At 37.9% G+C, this 26,264-nt stretch overlaps 1 protein-coding gene across 7 annotated transcripts in view; it reads right to left on the bottom strand.

Annotated features, from left to right (window-relative positions):
• ADGRB3 (adhesion G protein-coupled receptor B3) overlaps positions 1-26,264 on the bottom strand; it is a 475,142-nt gene that overhangs the window by 132,022 nt on the left and 316,856 nt on the right. The gene's annotated exons all lie outside the window — the stretch shown is intronic.

The raw sequence follows: 26,264 nt of genomic DNA, 5'->3' as shown, positions 1-26,264 counted from the left end.
ATCGCAGAGCCTTAAAAACAAGTCTGCAAAATACATTCTTGCTAATGTACAAGATCAAAGGAAGAACTGAGGAAACAGCTGGCTCTCCAAATGCTGATCAGCTGCTGCCTCTGGCTTTCCCAGCCTGGCACAGCAGATCCTCAGTGGGTTCTATCCATGATAACTACAGCTGGGTTTTTGTGGGCCATATACAGAAAAGCTTAATAACCTGCAAGTAGTCCAAGGTCTATACATATTTGGTGTGTGATACAAAATGAAGACAGTGTCCCTTTCAAAGAGCTACTAAAGATTTAAGAGCAAAGCTTAGCTTTTCCCAACAATAATTTGTCATTTACAAATAATTAAACAGAAGGGTTTTATCATGATACTGCTAAAAATTCAAGAGCTAACATCAGACACTGAAGACTTGATATGAGTTTATATTTATGTGGTTGGTTCAGGTGAGGGGTTTTTTTTTTAAATATTTAAAATAAGACTAAATTGAAATTCTAGTCATGTATCTGTAATCTAATACAGAATTATTAAAGTGCTTCAACAGTTTCATAAGCTCTTCACTTTGGAAACATTAGGGTTTGGATCTAGAGTATACAGCAATTGAAAGTTATTGGAGCGCTTCACAAATTGGAATTCTAATTTGGAAGAATGAAGGTCTCCTAAAAATGTTAAGCACACCAATAATTTTAAATTATTTTCTAGTTTGCAAGCCCAGAACCCCTACCATTTACAAAGAAAGACACTTACAACAAAAAGTAAAGTGCTGCAATAATTTCAAATCAATATGGTGTAGAGCGATTCTAAGGCACTGAAGTGCTACACTTTCTTTTATGGAAGACCTTCAATCTTAAAAATATAAGCAAGTCAAATAGTTTCTTCTCTGCAAAACTGAAGACACACTGAGCTGATTTGAGATAAGCAACACACATATTACAAAAGAGTGCATAAACATTTCAGATGCAACTACACAAAAATATCTGTGTAGCTGTGAATACAGCCGATAGCTTATTTTTTCCTGATTTATATGTTTGCTCATTTATCATTATTTGTATTCTACATAAAATCAGTTCAGTAGATCAGCCTCGTCAGTGATCTTTTTTTCCTCTAAGAAAATGTATCTGTGCCTAATTTTACTCATGCTTTTATACATACATGTGTATAAACAAAAGCACTTTTTATTTCATTGTTGGGAGAGAAACAAAGTACAGTCGTCTTGGTCCTCACTGATAATACAAGGCATGAGAAACAAGTCTGTACACGTTTGAGTGACACTAAGTCAGTGGTGTGACCATGGATCAAAGACAGCTCGTAGTGGAAACAGAAAGTTAAATAGTCCCAATACTGTAGTCTAAGATCTGATTTAGCTTCAGTGACAAAGTGACAATTCTGTCCTATCTCTCTGATCCTACCCTGTGTCTGCTGGAATTAGTTCTGGATAAGCTTTATTTGGAAAGCATCGTCTTTCAACCAGCATGATTATATTTTCTATTTCATTCATTATTAATTAATCATTTAACTTCCAACTGACCCTTTTCTCTCTATACAGAACTGCCACTATTTCCCTGGTTTTGGATACCACACATATGTGACCTCATAGTCTCTAACCTCTTTTTATGCAAAACCAATGACCTTATCCTCCGTGTTCCCTGACTAGCTTTTGCAACCCAGACTCCTTGATGATTTTTAAGCCTCAGTTTCAGTCCTCACTTTGCTCTGAACATTTCTTTTACAGGTTCTTTATGATCTATCACGTGACACTGATTATAGTTTTCTGTTGGTTTTTTTCCTTCCACTGTGTGTGATCTCTGTGTAGCTCTCAATATTATTGATCCTTCTTGAGTATCTTAAGAAGAAGGTCAATATCTACAGCTTTTTTATCTCTTTTGAGGCCCACCTAACTGTTCTTTCAGCAGTGTCTTTGGAGTTCCCATTTTCTTTGCCCCATTGATTATGAAAATTTTGAAAGCTCCCCTCTTTTCTGTTGTACCTGCACACATAGTTCTGAATATCACATTCATTCAGGTCACACTGACTTTGCACCTCTTTCAACTAAGTTTCTTTTCCCTTTACAGATGGTGAGAGAAAGATTTGGAAAAGTTACAGGGACAAAGCAGGCAAAGTAGAACACAGACAAAATTGACCTGAAGAAATTGATCACTGAGTGCGGTTAGTTTGTAATTAAATAAGTTGCTATTGAAATGAATTGAGAGCATAAGCCATACCGGTTATCAACATGTCACTGAAAGTCACTAAAAATGAGGGAAAATAACAACCAGTTGCACAACAGTGTCTCTCAAAAGAATTTTGCAAGTGAAGTCAACATTATTTTTGTGAAAGGTGGGAAAGCTTTTGCTTTTGCACAAAAAAGAGAAGTGATTTTCCCAGGGTCATTCAGTATTGGTGGGAATATAAAGTATGTTCCCAGCCAATTGACCTCTTTGCTCAGCAACTCTGCTTCCAGTTTCCCTGTCTTTCATTGGAATCTATCAATATCACCTGCAAAAAGTACAGGCCTCAGAGGAAGCAGAGACAGGAATAACATGCAGTGAACAAGTATTCACTGCATTCAACAGTGGATTCCTGAGATGCTCAAGAAGGCTCAAGGGAAAGACCAAAACCAGAATGGTAATGCTGACCTCATTTTCATGATGCTGGGGGAAATGGATTCAGAAAAGGACTGCAGTATATTAATGAAGCACTCGATAGGCATAATTACTGATTTTGCATCTTTGAGAAACTCTATAGTTCTCCAACAAAGTTACATTTTTAAAAAACATTCAATTTCCCTTATTTTGTATGTTACAGTACATTTTCCAAATATATTCGGGATCAGGACAAAACTCACAACCATATTCTGCTTTTCTTCTCTTTCCTAATTCCAGTTTCTAACTAAAATTTCCTAATTCCACTTTCTAACTACAATGGCTAACTGTGAACTTGCTTTTCTCGCTCTCTGCCATTCATTTGATTAACACTTCTTTTGCAGGTCTCTCCCTTCTGTGTATCTTATCTCTGAGTAGGTGGTGAAGCTTTCACTTCTCTCCCACCAATCTGGAAATGTCTCTTCATTTACTATGAGTCACTTTCATTTCAAAGTTATGTGTCCCCGTCTATGACCCTTTGTATGACCTATACTAAAAGGAAAGGCTCTGTCATATACTTTGAGTACCTCTTAATACATTACCAAAGAAACTCAGTGCTTGAGAAAGAAAAATAGTCCTGCTTCCAAAATCTTACAGGATAAGAGAGAGACAAAATGTTACCTCTCTGGTTGAACATCTTAAAGTAACTCAATTCATACAGTTTTAAATTTGCATTTTTACATGTTAATTTAGGTCTAGCTAGCAGAGTCTGTTTTTCCACAGAGGTTCATCCCTTCTTTGAATATATTTTTTTTCCTGACTACCTCCCGGTTAATTACAGTATAATACACTTTTCCCACAGAGACAGGTTCTCAGTCTTGCCTCTAGCACATCAGCGCACATTACGATGCATCTTGTCAGTGTTATGCTTGGTGATTTCCATGCTGTGTCTGGAGTCAGTCCAGCCTATTGTCTTGCTCAGAGTCTGCCTTCAGCCTCACCCGCTCCCTCTGTTCCTTTCCTCCTGTCTGTCTGCCATCATGAGTTGTCCTCTTATTTCTGCTGACCTAAATATTGATGACTCACCTTTTCCTCCTGAGTAGTTTCTCCTCAACTCCCACATAAAACCACCTTATTTTCTTTATAATGCATGTGGTTAAGATGGTTAAGATCTTTTCAAGAAGACCAACACATATATTACAAATCTTGTGCTAATATAACAGAAGTAGGAGGGCACATTTTTGTCAAAGTTACAGTATGATTTTAGTTAATTTTAAAAGTACATGGAGAGTTTGACTATGAAGACAAAATGCAGGCCTGACCCCTCTGAAGTCAGTGATAGACACATTTGTATATCAGAAGATTTACAGATGCTGGTTACTACTTCTTTTGTGCTCCTGCCCATTTGGAACTAGTCTAGTATTTTCAGGTGACCTAAACATGATTCTGAAGGAAGACGCTGAGAATAATTTCATTTTCCTCATTTTTATTGCGGATATACCATCTGGATTTTCAAGAATTCTTGTAACTTAACCGTCTGAAGTGCAAACACAATTTCTGCCTATCTCAAAGTTGTTGTGAAGTGAACTTACAAATGTATCATAACACCAGGCCACTGAAGATCTGAGCAAAATTCCACAGCAGTCAGCAGTAACCTTTCTATTTGTGTCTGTAAATACCCATTTACACACATTGGTGTAATGAATCTGTGTACTGAAATATGCACAAATGGTTCAGCACTCATAAAAATGAGAGCTAATTTTAAAAAATACATTCTTTTATTGTGTATAACTTTTTTTTTTCACTAAGATTCTAGTTAGCTGTTTGTTCAAAGGTTATTCAACTTGACTTTAAGCATCTAACCTAGCTAGAGAATTACACAGTAGACCCTATTGAGCCATGGCCCCATCATAAAGAGTTCTATTTACATCATTCATTTTTGTAAGCATTTTGCTACCATTTTGCTATTCAGGTGAATACTTTTTTTACAACTAAAAACCAAAATCCCCAAATCTCCAAAAATTAACTTGCCTGTTGACTGGGGAAAAGTGTTATTCTTCCACACATTTTGTCAGAGAAATAGGTAATGAATCTTTCTGATCTACCTTTGGAGCACTCCAGATAACTGTCAACAGGTTGAATCAGATGTCAGACAGATCAGTAGCTTAGAGGTGATGGAGTCATTGGACTAGCTCAGCGCTAGCAGAAGAAAAGAAATGGTCACAGGAAACTGATGACTATGTGGAAATCTAAGTGATTTCAAAGAAATATAATAAAGGAAAATTCAAACTGTTGCTAAGGATAGATTCTGTAGCATTACTATACACAGTTTCTCTCCCATGTATACTAGGTTCTCACTAAAGAAGCACAGTGATTTATATAAACGGGGTTGTGACTGAGGAACAGAAATAGCTGATCAAAATGAAAATATAGTCAACTTAGAGTGTTTGGAAAACACTAAAATTTTTACATGCAGTTCCTCACCTTTTTCAGATTACTCCCTCTAACTTTGTATTAACTATACTGAGGTTTTCTGGATCATCTCCAGCTTGAGTCTATTTTCCCATTAGTGAGCTGACCAAAATTACACCTAATAAAGTAAAAGTCTAAGAACACCAAACGCTATACAAACACTCAATTAACTTCAAGTAGGCTTTTCTCATGTGGCCATTACTGCATTATCTGCAGTTTTGTCAAACAGAGAGGTAGGTTGAGATTAATGATGCTTGAAGATATGCATTTAGATCAGCATGAACATTTTTTTTCCTTTCTTTTTATGCTGTAAAGTCAGTGAAAATATCCTGAAACTATTTGCAAAGGCAGGTTGAATTTACTGAGTAGATCTATCTGGAAAAAGTAGTTGGTTGAAAAATCATAAAAATGGTAGTGAAAGACATGTAGTTGTCTTTTTTTCTATCCTCTGGGTCAAAGCACTCCCATAGGGTACAGAAGGCCTTGGGTCCCATTTTTCTGTGTTTCTGGAGGAATATGAATTCGTATACCCTACTTCCCAACAGAATACCTTATTTTTCCGAAAAGGAATTACGGAGCAAAACCTCATAGCCCCTCAGGCTGAAGCAAAATACATCAGCAGTCAGTGAGACAGAGAACAGGAATGTTTCACAGGCGCTTTTACCTAGAAGTTAGGAGGTAGGTAATGTTAGAGGGGGGGAGTCTTATAGTCTATTCTCGTGAATCTTTAATCATAGGTATGAAACAGAGCTGTACCAATACTGACACTGAACTCATCTTCCCACTTCCATTCCATTAATTCAGTTCAGTAAGAGCTGTTTATATTTTCAAACACATCTTTTTGCCTTTTGCATTTACATAACTAGCTCCCCTCCCTTCTCCATCCTCAAAATGTATTCATGGTCCTAATTCGATTCACCATTGTGTAATTGAGACGTAGAGCTTTTAGGAAGCAGATTGCTGCCTTTTATGAGATCACCCACAAAGTGTGGTTATTTTAAACACAAATGCGCTTGTCACTTCGCAGCAGCATTCATTCCTTCATGGTACTCCATGGTTAGTGTAGTTTGCAGACTTTGCTCTTTTTTTGTCTGTTTTTTTTTTTTTTTTTTTTTTTTTAAACCATGGAGAGATTTGTGAACCTTTTCCCTCCACAGGAAAGATTGTGTGAAACAGAGTGAAACAATATAACAAAATAATCATGTACTGATATCTTGACATTGCAGTTCAACACTTCTGAGTGAAACTAGCACTGATACATGGTAGTTTTGCAATATGTCTATGTAACATTATGATGCATTTATCAGAAAGCTGTAATTGGATATCATTCCACTGTGACTGGCTGCAATTTAATCCATTGACAAAGTGGCTCTTCAGCTTTGGGAACCTGCAGAATTCAGACTCAGTGTAGCAGAATCCAAGCTTCTGACAGTGATGTACGCTCTACAGAAGGAGACAAAGGTTTCCTTCACAAAAAGGCAAAAAGAGCAAGCTATTTCACTTTACGTCCATGGGGAAATAGCACAGTCTAAAGATATCCATATCTAAAGATACAAACTTGTAATGACAAATTCACACAAGCTGTATTTCATCCTTCCATGTTCTGGTGTTTTGTAATAGCTGAACTGCAAAAATATGAACATAACCTGGCATTAGTTATAGATACTACTGCAGCACTTTATCCAAATTTTCTTGCATTCAGACAGTTTTTTCTTCTGTGCTCAGAACAGGTTTATTGGAGCTCCCACATTTGAGACTGCACTTAATTTAATAGTTAGAAGCACACTGTGACCCCTCTCCCCCCCGCAAAAAGATAATGGATGGAAATGATACTATACATTTGATCTCCCTGATGTTCCTATTCAGGGCCACAGAAGATTCAGTTAAGAGAAATCACAATTTTCCTGCTCTTATGCAAAGTGAAGGTCTTTGTCATCACCTTCTACAGGAGCTACTGATTAGGCCTCTGTTCTAACATTTAGTTAGAAACCCGCATGAGGAGGTTTGAGGGAGAGCACAGCGATACAATAGTGCTGTAAGAAGCATTCTGTGTGCTCCCTTGTACTTGGGACACCAAGGAAATGCTTCTGCTGAAATATGCTATAAACAGTTCTACAGTAACAAGTAGTTATATTTGTTACCCTCTCATTTTTTGCATTCATCTAGTTATCAAAAAGGCTTTAAATAAATATTGTATCAGTTCCTCAATTGATATTTGCTTTGATAAATTCTTACCAGAAGGTGTATTTCTAAGACTGACAGAATACAGCATGAGTTATCTTGATTTTATGTTAGCCTTCAATAACTTTGGAACAATTTAAACCAGTGTCAGCCAAATCTAATCTGATTTCAAAGGAATCGACCATATTCTCTGTCAAGAAACATTTACAGCTGAAGCAACTCCCATGATGTGTACCTCTAGTATAACTGTGCTAACAAACTTAACAGTGGAATGTAGTCTCCTACTTGCCCACATCGTTGTACACGAGAGTTACTTTCCCCATATAATAATCATGCTCGTGTAAGCAGACGAGCTAGTTAGGCATTTCTTAGGCTACTTCATACCATGCCCTCCACTGTGGAGGCAACTCTAAGATGTGTTGCTTCCTGAAAAGCATTGGATGCATTGGACTGGATAGTAGGAGTACAGTCGCTTTTACAGGCTTTAAGGAGATAAAATTTAGAGCGATCTCTTCTTGACGTCATTTGGTACCGTTAGAGAACAGAGCGGTTTCCATGCATTCCAGAGCATAAGGCCAACAACTTTGCCTGGATCTGACATGTGGAAGTACATGTACTGCTGTACTGCGGTGGTCTGGAGCCAAATGCAGTATCTCCGTTCACAGAGCTGAAGTTGCTCTTGAGCAGTTTAAAAATGCAAATGTTCTCTACTCGGGGCAAGCTAGATGAGATTCACTCCACCTGCTTTGCACAGATCTGACTGTATAATGCAGCTGGGCTTACAGATGTTCTCCATTGCTGAGACAATGTAACGCAGCCAGAGCATACCAGTGAACTGAGCTCTGAAGCTACAGTTAGGATATATATTTCATCAGGGTTAAGAAAGTATCTTTTTCTCTTGATAGTTATTCTCTTGCTGGAAGGATGCATAACAGTGGGGCAGAGCACTCAACTAACTTGTTTTTCAAATCTGGAAAAGCTATGGAGGACCCCTACCAACACTTATCTGCCTCACTGGCTATCAGTGTGAATCTAACAGGCATTTGCTAGACTGGTTGTGCAGACAGGGAAAATGGTTCAAAAATTGGCAGATCAGCTTCCCTCCCTCCAAATCAAACTACCACTTCCCTCAATAACTAAATAATCAAATAATCACTTTTTTTACCAATACTTTCATGTCATTAGGATCAAATAAGAACAAGTTCTCTGTGACTATTATCATAGTGGGAAACCTCCCACCAGGGTCTGTTTGTTTGTTATCAAGACAAAGTACTTTTGAAATTAAGGAAGAAAGATAAAATACTGCTGATAGGAATCACTCTGGAAGGAATCTTACACAACACTTGTAAGAACATAACGCTACCACAGTGGAGCAGAAAAAAAGTCTGATTTAGCTCAGCATTGTCTCTGATGTGGAAAAGAGTACAGGAACAAGGCAAGCCTGCAGTGATACATCTCTGGATATCCTTTGAGGTGTTAGGGATTTCGGGACTTCATGACCTGGAGGTTGCATTTGGACCACTATACTTAATAGCATTTGCAGACGTGTCATCAGTAAACATGCCTAAGAGGTTTTGGCATTCATTTAGATTTTTGGCTTCCAGAACATCCAGCACATTCAGCTCCACAATTTAATTACATACTAAGTGAAAAAGTGCTTTGTTTATTTTAAACCTCTTACCTGATAATTTCATTAAGTGCCTCCTCATCTGCCATTCTTGTTATGTTTTCTGCCTTTGCAGTATTTCTAGTTATTTATAATGCTCCAGAGCCACTGCCACCATCTCGTTTGGTTAATTGACAACATGACCTTAATATGGCATTCTTTCTATTCAGGCATGAAAGTTCATTTCATAGAGATTCTATGCTACATTTTGATACAGCAAACTTAACTCACCCTATGCTACATTTTAAGGCATAGTGAACCCCACTATTACATTACCTCACTAATTATCTTCCATCAAATTTCTGACATATTTATTATATGGAAACTTGCAATTCAATTCTTGCATCTTACATTTTAGACTTCCAGCACATATATAGAATCATTGATACCTCTGGTGTTGTTTCACTACCCATTTCATTTAATCTTCTTCACTGAGATTACATTTGTTTGGGTAGTTCTTCACCGCTATTCTTTTTTTTTTTTTTTTTTTTTAAGATAGAAATCTTTAACTTCACTTTTCAGGTATGTGTCATTATTAAATATATGCTGTTCTATATCTGACAATTTTCCCTACATTTTAACCTTCCCTATAATGTTTGAGTTTGAAGTGTAAGTAGCCTAACCTATTCTGATTTAGGTGAAGTGAATGTCTTTTGGATGGGTTCAGTCTAAATGTTTTCCCAGTTCCTAAATCCTCCTACAGCAAATGTGGATGATTACTTACATGTGATACAGTTTCCTACGTCATGTGAATGAAACTGGGAACATTTCAAATCTTGTTACAAAGGAAATTCTCATCTTCAGTCTACATTTGGTTAACATTTTACTTTTGGGTCTTGTCTTTTAGTCTTTTTTATGTCCAATATCCATACAGATCATACTCGCCACAGTGACTACTTCCTTGTGAAGAAGGAAGCTTTGGATGCTTTGGATGCTCCAGCACATTTTCCTTTGGTACAAAAGTTGGCCATACAGTCCTCACTGGAAACTCAAAACAACCGTCTCTGTCACTGATATAGATAATCTGATAACCTAATTTTACAGCTATCTTTTCTAATCAGTATGGAGTATGCAGAGTGCAAGAATATATAGGCCTGCCTTAGTCTCAGGATCCTCCATGGGAGCCCTTCTGTGGGACCGTATTATGTTTGACCCCACGTGCTGCAAGATTTTCTTCTTCCTTAGTGACCCTGAGACTGTTACATTGGAATACAGCCTGTTCACTGATGTTCTGCAAAGATTTACTTACCTACTTCTCTGACTTATTTTGTTCCGTGTTTCTGAGGACTGTATTGCCTGCCACAAATACTATAACATTGTTCACCTTATTTAGAAATATGCATATGTACACACGCACACACGCACACAAATACACTATGGTTTGAAAGCATATTTTTGTACAACAACAAAAAACATTACATTGTTGTGACCTTAGGCTTGATTCGCTATGAGCTGGTATTTTGTACACTGATGCATGTCATAGAAGAAAATTACAAAACATTATTTTGATATCATGGTTCATTTGGTGATCATGCAAGGGTAAGGGCAATGATGGCAGTGACTGAAATAAAGACTAGAACAGTCAGGAAGGGGAGAGGCTCACTTTTAATTCAAGAACATGTGATGCAAAACTACGCAGCATCATTTTTCTTTAGTAAATCTTTCACTTGGATTTCAAACTATACAGTTTATTCTAAACTGGGTGGGTTATACCAATTGTTATTTACCTGCAATGTTACAGATAATATGCCACTCTTCTCAGCAGTGAAAGCAACCAATTCATTCTGAAGGTGGTTGTGTGTTCTCCATCTCCTTCAAAGGATTTTCAGAACAACAGTTCAGAAGCAAAAGAAATACAATAACGTCTTCAAACAGATTTGGGAGAAAGGTATTAAATTTATGTCATTCTCTCCAGCAGCACTGAAAATGGTTTATGACAAAAAAAATATTTTTTTATTTTTTTTTAATGTTTCCTCAGTGGTTTCCACAGTTTTGGAAGACTATCTCTTGAAATGGAGAGACAAATGATTCTGTGTTTTTCTTTTACTGATAGGGATTTAAAATAAACTAACTGCCTTTTTTTTGCTCTTTGTGTGTAAGATTTTACTTTTTTTATGATCAATAACTCTACTCCTTTCAATCATATTGAGATGCTCAAAAAGTCCAGTGCTCTGTTGGATGCTTCATTATTACACTCCAGTATCTGATAGCTGGAAGCATTGAGAATGTAGAACAAGAAAGAAAAGTAATTTTCCAACATTTTACAACATCCTCCTAGGAGTGTTCTAAGGAAGTGAAAGAGGCAATATGGGCTTTCCATTTGTATTGAGTCTATTAATCAAAGAACTGATTCAGTTCCACTGAATTTTGACTAAGCAAGTCCTGCAAGATAAGGAGTTGCCTTCCCATGTAACTCAACCACTTATAGCTAGAAAAAGGGCTGCTGGGCACACAGAGATTGGAAAAAGTTGTGCATATTAGGAAGAAATGAAGATTCTTAGGGTTCATTCTTTACAACAAGGTATTTAGGTATTTTTCTTCTTTTTTATTTTTTATTTTTGGTCTTTTTCATTGCAATCTGTCCACTTTAATAATTTTAACCAATGGGCTTCCCTCAGTAATATAAATATACCAAGGAAAACATTTACCTTCGAAAAAATGTTTTAACTTTTTTAGCTTAAAATTAAAAGCAGAATATTTTTCTCTATTTAAAATGTACATGGAACCATATCTGTTTATTATCCCAAAGCCCACCGTCTTGTGTAAAGATGACAATAATCACTTGCACTCATATATTAAATAATTTCTAACTATTGCCACTAGGAACTGCACTTCAATAATTACAAGACTAACAAGGAAGATGAATATGAAATAAAGTGTTAAAAGAGAAAACACACAGAAATAAATACATTCTTGAAATAATCTCTCTGACCATGGTGGAGCTAGCAATTAAACTATAGCTAATATAACCAAATTTTACAGATGTATGACAGATAAGAATGAAATGGTATATATGGCCATTTATCTTCCTCACTCATTTTTGAAACTTATAGTTTGTACTTTAAGAATCCATTAGTCCACTAGATAGTACATATGACTGAAAGAAAGAGGTGAAGAGCCAGGTCTTATGAAGTACCATATCATAAATGATACTTAGGAGTGTCAGATGAGAAAACATGGTTGTCTTCAGAGTTCATGAAAATTGTTTTTCTTTTAGATACTAGCATTAGACTGACTGACTAAGATGGAGAGAAACATCTCTACACTCACAGTCCAGTAATGTTTCAATTTTTCTTTTGCCTTTAGTGTCTTTTCCTTAATAAAGTGGCAGCTTAGTGTTCTTTATGATGTGGAGTTTATAAAGCACTTTTATAAAGATTTTTTTTTTTTAATAAAGCAGATATATTTATGGAACATAGTGACAGCATAACATCAGTTACTACCTCTTATGCAAAGCTAAGACAGCTCTCCAAGAAGTGGTGTCATTTAGTTTGTCAGGCAGAGCAAACAAGCAATATCTGCCTGATAACCCTGGCTGCAGTGTGCTAGGCTGAAGTATGGAAGGTATGGTCTTTTGTGGTGATGACATTTTTCAGTAAATATGCCATTACTAGTAAAGGCCACAAGGTCTGTGTTGACCTGACAGCGTGGGGACTCAGGACTTGTCTCCCTGTACTGATTTGTTTCAGTTGCGACAGCATTTACATAGCGGCCTAAGTGTGTTTTAGTTTAGCTTTAGTTTAAAGTAAAAACAAGTAGCTATTTGCTGTGTGAATTGAACTTTCTGTCTGCAGATTAAAATGCAATGTGGGAGAGTGCAGACACAGGATAGTACCAAAGGTCCCACACAAGAAACACAAACTGCAAATCGCAACAGCTCACAGTCAGTCAGCAAAATCACAAATCAACAATCAATCGGCAAAATCAACAAATCACAGTCAATCAGCGGTCACTACATGCTCGTGACCTTGTACACCAAGTAAAACCAGCTGTGGAGCTAACAGAAAACTGATTGATCGGGCACCAAAGAAAAGAAAAGGACATGTGAGCAGATTGTGGTAAAACACATTTAAAAATAAAACCAAGGATACTCAACACCAAGGAGGCAGCAACCCCCGCCCTGAACACTGCATTTTTTCTGTTGAAGCCCCAGGATGCTGATGTCTCACTGTAACCCATCCCCCCATTCTCCTTGAGAAAAATAGATGCCATCAGCTTAGGACCCAGAGGAATATTGCACAGGGAGTGCAATACTGGAGAAAAGGGGGAGATAGTAGGAAGCTTTTGTATAACAATTTTACCTGTATTATTAATGAAGCGTTTCTGTATTAATTTGGTTTGTGATTGTTGGTAGCATTGTAACTGAACTAACAACGGATATTTGTCTTTTGATTAGCCTGTTAAGATTTCAATTAGACTAAGAAAAATCCTTTAGCTCTACATATGTTTGTTCCCTTTTGCCTGCAAAAAGATTTTTAGTGTTACTATAGATACCAAAATGGGAACGGGAGAAGTTTGCAAAGGCCCCCTCCTGGTATTATCCACAGACTAAATTTCAGAATAATAGTAGTACTTGCAGGGGAGAGGGAATATTCTAAGTTTCTGGCTGAAGGTAATGCATCCTTCTGAGTCAGTCACACAATATAGTTGTAGAAAATGCAGGTGAGAATTGGCTCCTCATATTGATGGATGGACCTCGTTTCATTTTTATTTATTTGCAGATTATATGCTATAGTTCTTTATGAGAATGGGGCAGGTCGACTGGCAGAAATGTGACTGTTTGCTTTATTTTAGCAATCAAGGTGGCAAGAGAGTCTCTAAAGAGAAGGATGATCCCTTAATGCCCAGCAGCATTTGGGCATACACAGCTCAAATATCTTCTAAGGTGCTACAGACAGTGTGAGAGCTCAGCTCTCACAGTAGGTAGCCTGAAACAAGATTGAGTATTTACAGACTCTTGAAAAGAAGAGGAAGAGACACACAGTTGAGACTCTGAGGGGACTTTTTAGAAAGGACTTTTCCTAGGGACCCAGCAGGAACTACAGATTGCTGTAGTGGAGCATTTGCCTTTTTCTTCTCCCTTTTTTAATTTTTTTTTTTTAAATAAAATTTCTTGCATTCCTTAATAACACATATGATATTTCTCTTTTACTTTACTCCCCTTGCTGATGGTAGATATTTTTATTGATTAAAGCAAAAGATTGGTACTTGATTCATAACTGCTCTTCCTGAATCTGCCTTTTTGAGATCTCATGTTTTCTAAAACCAATAAAAGAATGGTTCCTACAATCATAAAATGTCTTAGGCAATGCCCAGTCAAAGGATCCAATGTCCATTCAAGGGACGGTCTCATCACTGAAAAATACATAAAATGTGGCAAGTTTGTCCTAAGTATGTTCTATTATCTTTTCCTTTTAAGACTTTCCAGTGAGCCAGCTGAACTCTGTGACGTTTTAGTCACTACTTGCGCATCATTCCTCTTAGCCTCCTTATTTACCCTTTCCTCTGAATGCATCTAGTTTTGCAATATTTTTTCCAGTCTACTTCCACCACCTGAATTGAAACTTGTTCTCATGCACATATGGAGAAACTATTGCTAATGTTCCCCAAAATCACTTTTATATGTATCAATGGTAACACATCACGGAATCTGCTGAATTTATCTGCTTTCTTGTGACTTACAAATACCAGAACCTTCCACCGTACCAGCATTTCAGATTATTTCCTCAAGGTAAACAGGCTTTCATATTTCTAAGAGGAATAGTATTTTTCCAGTTTTACCACATCTGTAATTTCTCAAATTCCACTTTATCTTTTTCTTTAATGATGTGCATATGCCTTCCAATTTAATACTATCTTCAGATTTCATTAGTGTGCCCTTTACTTTTTCTTTCAGCTTACTAATATAGACATTAAACAAATCTAACTCTTGCCAACTCTTGCTAACAAATGCCAACTCTTTCAGATTCCTCCTTATAATATGCTGCTGTTTATTATTTCTATTTTTTGTACTCATTTAGGCAGTTTACAGCCTGCATGGTCATGATCTTACTGAAAGCAGTACTGAATCAAATTTTAAAACTGAAAATTCCTAAGATGCCATATCAAATACTTCACTAGAATCCAAATATATATGATCTACTTCATTCCCATTGCACATTAACTTTGTAATTGCATCAAAACAAGCAATGAAGTTTGACTGATGAGATACAGTTTTAAAGCCTCACTACCTGCTGTTCATGGCTCTCTTATCCCAGCTATTAATGATGGAATATTTATTTCATTGCTTTACAAGGCATTCAAATAATATTTATGGCATCATAGTTGTCAGTATCAATCTTTTCTTTTCTGGAAATCTGTACCACATTTATTTTTCTCTATCCATATAGTACATTCTCCATCTACAAGATTTTAGATATGAGCATCTGTAGGCTTAGTGAAGTCAGTAATTCTTTTGATCTCAAAGACAGCATGTCATTCTTGCCTGTGTTTGGAGTATATCATTAACATCTTCATGAACAGAGCTTTTAGAAAGCCTTCTTTCAAAGATATACAGGATGCAGGGTCAGGTGGTATATTCTGAACATTAATCCATGGACGTTTGGTCCTGTTTACAAATATATCAACACTCTCTTGAGACTAAGTATGCTAATTGTCACCCTTAACATTAATCATTCATATTTGATGGCTCTTACAGAACATGAGTGTGACCAAGCATCGGACCAGGTTGCCAAGAAAGGCCGTGGAGTTTCCAGCCTTGCGGCTCTTCAAAACCTGACTGTACATGGACCTGAGCAACCTGCTTTAACTGGACCCCTTTGAGCAAGGGGTTAGACTACATGACCTCTGAAGGTCTCTTCCAACTTACATGATTCTGTGATTTTATGAACTTAATTTCCTGAATGATTAATTTTTAATCTGAAATGTTAATGAACTTCCTACAGTCATCTGTTCTTGTGTCAGTGTTACTTGTGCATACAGTAATATTCCTTTCCTGATATTTACTCCCCATTATAAATATGAAGTGAGAGAGATCATTTCAGCCTTGGTATATATATATTTACTGTGATAACAGGTTTATAAAAAGTGTTTGCTGTTTCAGTTTTTTTAGACATTATTAATTTTATCTCTTTTCTAATGCCTTTTTTCCTCAATATTTTTTCTCTTAAAAACCCCTCTACTAATCACTTTCTGTCACTGACAATTGGCTCATAACATAGGCTAAAAAGAATATAACATGAACCTGAGTATACATCATCCAAATGTGGTATATTGAAACTTGCTGATATTTTATATTCCTTTCTAATTTTGTACATCATTATGCACATAGAGATCTAATGTGTGCATAAATTAGATTTGAATATGCCAATTGTTTCTAAAAGATACGCTTAACTGTATTATTCATTTTGGGAGCGTGACTTTGAATCAATAGCTGGCTCAGTTAGATCCTTTCTTTAGGGTGTGAGAAGACCCATATTTGTGGCATATTGCATCAATTCTCAAATGGATTTCTATCTGATGATCAAGTATGATTTGATCCACAAATCAAAAAATAATGAGCTAGAACAAAACTAGTCTCCTTATTTTGTAAGCCAACTGTAACTGTAGATGGGTAGGGCAACCAAACTCTCTTATTCAACAGAGACAAAGTAAGACCTCTTCACCCTGCAGCATTTGTAATAAAATTCCATAACCTTTGTAAGTTCTACTGTCCTGTGCTGTTGTTCCTAGCTAGGTTGTACCACCAGACACTGCAAAATTGTTCCAAATCTTTTCACTGGAACTGACGATGGACTAGCTCTTTACTTAACCTCTTGACCTCCTCCTGATTAACCATTATCTCTGCCTCTTAACAGCTCTAAAATCTAGACTATGTTATTATCAGAGAACTTCTCAAATGGGAGAAGTCAGTTATATCTCTGCCTTTTTTTTAATCAGCTGATATGTGTATGTTATGCTGTCAACCCAGTCCTCTCACAGCTGATTGCGCTGTCATCTGCATGCTGATAATGCCTTACATTTCTCAACTGAAAACATATTGTGTTAATACAACTCTCCTTTCTTTTTCTTCTCTTTGAGGAAGAATAGAACTAAACAGTTAAAAAAGTGTTGAGCTTGAGCTTTATCTATTGCAAGTATGTGCAGTTGATCTGAGCCACTTGCCCAAATTCAAATCAGACAAGAACTTAGCACTGTTAGCTCCATACCATGTACTCTGAAAGAAATCCAGGCCTGCTGAAGCATACATGAAGTTATCTTTGAAGTCTGATACCATATTCCTCATCCCAACAACAGCTACTTCCATCTTGCTATATTTACTGCACTTTATCTGCAATTGTTTCTTCCATTTTGTAACACATTTATGAGAGGTTTAAGGTTTGAAAGGAACTTTGCAATTTACTTTAGAAAAACATTTATTGCCAATCCTTTACAACTGACTTACTTACAATTTGTGCCTGTAATCATCCTTGTGACATAATTTTATGCATCTAATTGTAGTACAAATCATTGAATTCAGATGTATAATTGCTTAAAATGCTTTTCTAGCAAGCCAGGTAGTTATAAGTCTAGGGAGAGATTTGCAGACTGTTTAAAACTCAGGTATGTAACCATGGATAAAAGAACATGCTAAACCAGCCCCTTTTACATCTGTAGAGAATCTGTGTTTAACATTCAGACATGAACCTGCCATCAAACCTGCTTTGATTGGATATACAAATTAAAAGCTTGTCCTAAGAATTTCCTAAAATATTAGCTATAGTGTTTGAAGAATAAAATGTGTTTTGGTTATGCTCATTACAGGCCAAACATTATTTGAAACAAAATTAAGTGTCCGTTACAATTACATCAGGTTTCCCTTGATCCATGGGAATATCACTGGAATTTAAGTTTTAAAAGGAGAAAGGAGTAAAGGTATCATAGTGACACAGAAGATCCCTGTAGCATCCCTAGAGAACTAAGACTGCAAAACTATAGCTGAATATTTTCCCCAACACAATAATTAATTGACTAAAATCCTTAAAGTATGGTCCTGTCCTGAAAAGTCACTGTAAAAAATTATAGTATATGTATTGTACTTGACTACTCATTGAATCCTCTCTATTTGCACTATTTTCATATGCCTGGTACTTAACTACAACATCATAAGCATTTCTGATACCATAATTGAGTCTGTGGAAATTCTAAGATCAGTAGAAATATATTTTAAAAAGAAAAGAAAATATTCAGGTTCTCTCTAACAAACCAAGTAGAACATTAATGGACCCTCTCTTAAGCTACAAGAAGTCACTGAACTTGTGGACTGAGCAAAGTTGCCATGAATTGTTAGCAACAGACTTGAAACTCTACGACATTATTCTACAGAATCCTTTTAATTCTTTTTCACTGCTGTGTATTTTACTCCAGATGTAACTAACAGAAGTGCTTCTCTATATACGAATTTTCAGTATATGTATGTGGAAAAAAATATGCTCCTTCAAAAGCATAATGAGACTTGCAAGAAAGTAGCAGAATTGTGCACAAAGATGGATCAGGGTGTTTATTAAATACCAAACCTAATCTGTTTCCAGATGGACTTTATATTACTCAACAATTCCCATTCTTAATTTATAAACAAACACAAATTAGTTTGATTTGGGTAAAATTACCAGTGCTGTTTTATAGGACTTCTACCATGAAAATTTCTGAAAAATGTATATTGTGAGGTACATTCCAAAGGTAATATTATTTCCAAGAAACACGTGTATGTAAATACAAAATAAATTAAGGAAGCAAGTTACTAAATGAATGTGCAAATAGCAAACTTCAGCTTAAATGCAACTAATCTTTTTTAAACATGCCAACAACAGAGTTCAGTACTGTGAACTGCTGCTGAAGCACACAGCACTTAAAAAACATTCCCAACACTTAATCTCTGCTCTGCAGCTTTTTAAAATACCTAAAGTGTCCAAGATGTGCGTTCTTACAGTGATTTAGGCATTCAGTACTCTCTGCAGGAAAAATTAGAAACCTTAACATCCCAGCAGTTAACAAGGAAGCATTGAGACAGATTCTGCACATTAAATTTCAGCTTAGAAATCCAGGCAGAGTCACAGCGGTGAAGGCTGCAGTACACAAAACTGCCACATCCCACCTGGCTAAAGCACACAATTCCTTGAAGCGGCACCTATGCTTGGTTGTGGAGGTGAGTCTCAGCATGCCCTGGGGTGTGGGTGCCTTGATGATCCAGACTGGGCATCTATTACTTGCATCATGGCTCCTTTCTGGAATTCACCTGGTTTCCACAATGAGGATCAGAGTGTGCAGATGGTGTGTGCATGGCCAAATCTGGCCTTGGTATGGGACATGGACATGGGCTGGAAACATGCTTGAGATGTACTACTGGAAACAGCTGGCAATTCAGAACTGGTAATGCCTGCTGAAACCTAGATATACCCTGTACCAAAAATGGTTCAGTCAAATCCTGGGCAGAATAACTCTACTTAAATACGCCTTACTACTTGACAGTTTCCTTGGCTACGGAACAAAAACTAAGCAGGGCAATACCATTAGAATAGCTTGTGCTCCTCAGACCTTTTGGTTTCAACAGAGGCCATGCTGTTAAAAAAATTTGTAAATACACACCTGCTCCCTGCCTCTCTCCCCCCCTTTTTTCTTCCTGACCTCTGTCAACTTGAGCTTGAATTTGAATTTTAGCCTAAACTAACTACACCATATACGAAGGGTATAACATTCCTGGCATATGCCTCTATTAGGAAATCAAACCCAATTAGATTGCTTGACTCCAAAGAAATAAACAGGGCATTTAAAATGTATTTATGTTGATTACTAGGATTGTAAATTGTTCTGTATTCCTTCATTTAAAGGTTATTTCAATTCCTCTTAAAGGTGCTCATGGATGCAACAAATTCTCACATAATATTAAGAAGCAATTAACCACAGAATCAGAAGATCAAAAAAGAAAAGTGGGGTATTAATTTGGTGCATATCTACATACAGCAAAGACTTTTGGAAGCAAGCAGGGGAACTCAGAGCGTGAGAGTCCAGAGGGAGGGTGAAGGACAGGGAGGGAAGGGGATCAGGGATAGCACAGGGCAGGGGGCAGATCCCTTGAGCTTTTACCTTGCCAGTTCCAGCTCTTGAATATAACTTGTGTATTTTACTTGGGAAAACACTGTTGTGCTAGGACCAATGCAGTGATTAGCTAATACTACTACATTTTAATTTAGGCAATAGGGTCTAAAACTAGGTACTGATTCCTCTCAGTGCTTCATGTGTAAATTACGGGGGGGGGGGGGGGGAGGAGGGGAGGAAAGAAAAAAGCTCTTACTTCACTCAGGTCAAACCCATCCAAATGACTAAACTGGAGGTTTGAAATTTAGAAGGGAAAATTTAGCTTCTTTCTACCACCTTCTTCCTGCAGGACTCCCACTCCCCATTTCTGCTTTCTGAGAGAACAGTCCTTTCAGTCTTCATACCCTGTTGACTCATTTCCTCTTAACCCTTTAGGGAAGGGCTGGTGGCCTTGCTTCCTTTCCTCTTCTATTTACTCTTCCCTTTTCTACCTATCTCTTGCTTGTTCAACAGCCTGTCTTCTCTTTTCTGTTCTCAATTTCTCTTTCTTGCCTCCCTTTTGATACCCTTTCTTCTCTTTCTTCCTTTTTTGGATCGCACATAAGCATATAATATTTCAGTGTTTGCTAATGTATTTAGTGATAATTTTCCAATCCCTCACAACACGGGAAAGATAAATTTGCACTAACTGTTAATTTATTTATTTATTTATTTATTTTTATTTTTATAAAAGGCTATCTGAGGCACCAATCTGGTTGCTCCATAGCTACAATAGGAGTTCTTGTTTCCCTCTTCAAGGCTGGATCTCTCTGCTTCACATTTACCACATTTCATGCCTACTTTTTCTAATTTTCCTTCCCATTCCTCCCCCCTCCTCCAATTTTTCTTCTCATTTTACTTCTGTCATTTGATTTTTTCCTTCCCAGTACTTGTATATCTTCTTCCTCATTCTCTTATCCTATTTGTGCCCTTCCTTTCTGTTTCTCCATCCCCCTCTCTCTCTGTTATCTCATCTGTTACTTGTTTGTTGTAATCTGCTTCACTTATGCCAGTGAACACACTAGAAAACCACACCTCTCAGTGGGTAGCGTTTACCCAAATGCCTCAGGAAGACAGAATGCCTGAGTGCTTGCAACAAAAGATGTCTAAAATAGAAGTAAGGGGAGAGGAGAGAGAGGAAAGAAAATTGTGTGGAGCTGCAATTACTGTAAGTCTTTCTACTGATGTGGTTGGATGATATATGCCTGAATCAGAGAGCCTTCACAGTCACAGGTGTGTAAAGCCACCTACGCAGAGTAACTCAGTTTTTTTATGTCCTTTACAAATGCTCTCAAGCTGCACCGTGGTTTGAACAACGCTTACATTTACCTTTTGAAAAATAGTGTGATGGTGTGAAGAAGAAGTATTGCTACCACATTTACATTTTTATAGTATGGCTTGCTCTGAAAGTGTTAGAGGAGATTGCCTGGCTTAAAGCCTGGCTCAATGATTCCTGGAGGATATTTTTTCCTGCAGTATCCAACTACCATATGGAGTGCCAAGTAGCATAAAAGAGATTTCAGAAGCAATTCCATGATTACAGTTACTATACATTAAAGGCACAGAAGAACTATTGTAAATTATCTGTATGGTTCTAGCATAATAAATTACTTTACTCAGATCACGGGTGACAGGCTTCCATTACAGATCATTTTGTTTAAATGCATGGCAATCTTTTTAAACAAATGACTCCCAGCAGCAGAACTCCTGTGATTCTAACAGTATCTCATTCCAGCACTGCCATTAAATGCCTCCTGAGTGACCTTGAGCAAATCATTCTCCACCCCACCACCCTGGTTGCCTCCCCTCCTGTGGTCTGCCTGTCTTAGGTATTTAGACAGTGACAATCTCTCTTTGGAGTAAAGAGATCATTTTATCACTTTTTAAATTCTTAATGTAATGGAGCCTGTACTAGTCTCTAGGAACTTCTGTAATAAATACTTATTAATAATTATAATTAATCATACTAATAGGATGAGTTTTGGAACACATGACTAGCAAGCAAAAGTCAATTATTTCAAAGATTTGGACCTGAGGATGAGTTGCAATGAGCGACAGTTGAGGACCATACAAGTCACACCACCTGTGAGGACTTTGATGGAAATGACTCAGCACAGGGAGGACAGAGGGAGGATAAAAATCCAGTTCTCCATAGCAACCTTCAACTCCCTTAGATATGAAGCTATTCTTTCCTCTGCTGAAATGGTGTGATATTTTCTATGATCGCTTCCTTGTCCATGCAAAGTATTTCTGTCCACAGCCACTACCCAGCTCCTGGGCAGCTCCTCTTACTGCTCCTCTTGGCAATCAGCAGCACCCTGTTCTACACCCTCCTCAGAGCCCCTTCCAGTTTTTTATCTTTGCACTTTGTCACCTTTCGACCCTTTCGTTAATTGGACTTCTTGCTCTGTAAGCTCATGAAGCCTATGAGAAGGATTTCAGTTCTTTACCAGGAAAGGCCTGGTAGATGTACACCCTCCAATTCCTTGAAGAGTGAAGTGATGTTCTAAACCTCTTGATTGATTTGCAGAGGACATGTACTCTATGCACTGAGTGAAGCAGGTGTCTTACAGTAAACAAGTACAAGATTACATAATTTAAAACTGCACCAAAGCACATAAGTGCAAAATGACTGAATTAAGATTACACAGACAACTTCAGTCCTAGCATTTTCCCACTTTCTAGAACTCAAGTGGGCAAATGAATAAGACCATTCTTTTATCCTTGGGCTTTTTGGTTTTATGGAGCTTCTTAGGTTTAAAACATTAACAAGTAAGACTCCTTCCCAACCTCCCAGTTTGAAATCCCATTGTATTTTACTGACAACCTTCTAAAATTCAGGAATCGTGGTTTTTTTTCCCTCAGGTTCTGAGGGGAGCGTATTGCAGTAGTCAGAGCCTTTTCACTTTGCATTGTTTTATTTTCGCTGCACTTGTTTTTTCACCTCTCCTCCCCGCATTTCTGTTGCAGTCTCCCTTCCTTAAACACCTTTTACTTCCTCCCCCTCTACTGCTTCAAACCTGCCCACTTGGTTTCTCTTGCCGACATCTCTGTGTCTTTCCTACTCATCATGCCAACATTCCGTCTTTACAATTCCCCCAAGTCTTCCTCTTCACTCTCAGGCTTTGCAGCTAGGCTGGTTTTTTCCTTGGGCATCAAGACACAGGAGTTCTCCTGATTTGATTTCGTATAGCCAAGCTCCACACCGATGTTTTGGTTCTATCAGAAATCATTTCAAGAACACTTGAAATGTCTAGGACAGAGTCAGTCTTCAAAAAGTTTAGCAATCAACCAATAATAAAAGGTTTACATAATATACAGAATCTGAGGTTTTTCAGAAATTTTTATCTTAGCTGTGTATGGGATAATTTTTTCACAGAGGTGCCTACACACATGTATTTGACAGTGACACCACTGCATATCCTGCACCATAGCATGTGAAACCTAAATCTTTTCAAAGACGCAATTTTAGGTACCAGGAAAAAAAGTAATCACAGATTCTACACTAAGAAATTACTGCTAATTTAGCTGAAATTTCACCCCCTTTACATTTCAGGTAGAGATCATTACTTGATGCACCTATAATAATGGGTCCAGTCATATTTAAACAAAGTTGTAAACAAATGAAAACTTTCTGGTTTATAACAGAAATTTGAAGATAATTTCAAAATCAGATGTTTGCTACCTGTGCCCCAAAATGGACGGATGTGCACAGTAACTGTTTATTCCTTTCCACACTGCATTAACTTCTGCAGGTATCTGTACGATTTTTCCCTACTGCCCCTACACAAACACCCGAAAACTTCTATGGAGCTGGAGGCTGAATTGGAGGTCAGCAGTGCTAAAAACTTCTCTCTCCTGAGTCCCTTCCAGGTTCTGCAGAAAAGTGCCAGTTTTCTGAGATACAAATTCTGTTTCTGAAGGATTGGCTTCTCTCCTTACTGGAAAGAAAAAAGATCTGGGGAGACACCATATCTGAAGCAAAGAGTGGTAAGAGCCAGGGCCCTGAGGGCACTGCTAGGATATCATATCCCTGCCCAGCCCCCCGCCCTGGGGATCCCCCACCTGCCCATGGCCCAGGACCCCACGTCAGCACCGCGGGGCTGTCAGCCCCAGCCTCAGTGATGCCGCAGCAGGGCCGGTCTCCAGCTTCCCACAGCCCTGCCCTGCCCAGCCATGAACCCCGCTGAGCCGGGCCCCACATTAGGCCCGGTCTGTCCTCAGCCTGTCCTTGTCCCCATGGAAGTGCCCGATGCCCAGGGCTGGGGCTGCCCCAGTGCCCCCCCGGCTGCCCTGCTCCTGGCCTGGGCGGTGGGACAGGCCCCGGCTGCCAGGCCCTGCCCTGACAGACACCATAGGGACCCCCTGCTGCTCCTGGCCCCCAGCCCCAGGGAGCCACCAGCCCCCGCTGTGCCCTGACACCAAGTGCAGAAGCGCTGCCTGCGCCCTTCGCCTTGTCGATGACAGTCTGAAACTTTAGGGAGGCCAATCTTGTTTTGTTCTGTTGGAAACAAATCAGAGTTTGTACGAGTTGTTTCCTTTACAGCCTTAAAGTTCTCATAAAGGTAAGAAAAGCAAGAGGAAAAGACACAGTCTGCCTGATGCATTTCACGCGCTGAGGAATGGTATGGATGATGCAGAAATAATGAGTTTACTAGGCTTCGGTGATAAAAGGGAAATATTAGAAACTCATAAATGCAAGAAATCATTGGAAAGCTTCTTACAGACAATTACCATGATGTCCTTGGACATGATGCTTATTTTCCTGTTCCTGACTTAAATAGAACATAATAAATAATGAGAAGGTCAATGTGATGCATCATTTATGTTGTTTTTAATATATGTACTTCAGAAAAAAAATAGAAAGTAGTTAATAAAGCACTCCGAATATATGTGCATTTTATGGATCTCAGTCAAATGTGTAAAATACACCCACACATTCACACGTAACACAAACACACTTTTCTTCTAATACTAGCCTGACTTTTAAAGTAATTTTATTTAATATATAATGTAAATATTATTTTTTTGTGATTTCTCTGGTATTCATAAATAAATCTAATTTAGCTGTTTTTTCTTCTTGATACACAGCAGCATCTTCTAAATGGTAATGCAGAGTTATTGCTTTCTGGACAGGGAGAGTAATATGCTGCTAGGGATCCCTCTGGAGGGAACGTGGCAATGGGCTAATGAATATACACTAAATTATTTCCTGAAAAGTCCTGATAGCTAAAAAAAATGTTAGTTATCAAGACTTTGTGCTTAATACAATAAATACAAATAATCTAAGCTGACTGTAGCCTGAATCACTGCAAAGAGTATGTGTCTACTTGTAGCAAGGAAGATGGATTTTGTATTTTCCGATCTGCAGTAGCTCATACAGTTATTGTGGCAGAGAGAAAGAAAAGAGAAACGGAGGGGGAAGAATAGCTGTTTTATTCAGCTCTCTGGTTCTGTTGTCTCAGTGCTAAGTGGTATAAGTAACTGGGACAAAGCTGTGAATTGCATTTATAGACACAGAGGATTTTGAAACTATAGTGAGCATTTCTCAGAGAAGAAGGACCAAACCAGAACCGCAGCTTGAAATATTATTTCCAAACAAACTCTTAGAATCATAAGAATATATCTGCCTTGCAAACATGAAATAGCAGTACATGACAGTCTTTATCTTAGCCTAACATATGAATATAATGTGGCTGCCAGCATGGTCCAGCTGCTCAGGAATAACCCCAGCCAGTCAGAGCGGCTCACACTGACGCCCGCTGTCACAGCCAGGTTATTAGTCATTTACCCAGGGACACAGACAAGCAAGATATTTGCTCCCGCCTCTCAGCACCGCCTATATCTGTTGTGAGTGGCCCTTGTCACACTTTCAAGTTCCTGATTGCAGTGGAAAGATGCCCTTAATAAAGTAAGATTGACAAGAATAGAAATGCCACTTCCCCTTTGGAGAAATTAGGAGCAGAGAATGGAGTTTTAAACCTCACCAGGATTGACCATTACTGACTTTTCTGAGCTAATGATGAAGGAGAAAGAATTAAATCTGTAGTAACTCAGATGATAGCTTTCGCCTGACAACTGAGAACCTTTAGGATAATGTAGACAAACATACTGCATAGCAGTGAGCTGAAGAAGTACACTGTAAGGGCCTGATCTCAACACGCTGTAGTTAATAACACTCCTGATTTCAGAAAAAAAACAACTTAGGGACTTTTTCCTTCTACTCCCACTCCTATTCTCCACCTCCCACTCCTGAC

This window comes from Grus americana, chromosome 3 (assembly GCF_028858705.1).
Source record: "Grus americana isolate bGruAme1 chromosome 3, bGruAme1.mat, whole genome shotgun sequence".
Classification (NCBI taxonomy): Eukaryota; Metazoa; Chordata; class Aves; order Gruiformes; family Gruidae; genus Grus; species Grus americana.
The sequence above is the reverse complement of the archived record's forward strand: the minus strand, read 5'-3'. Positions and strand labels throughout refer to the sequence as shown.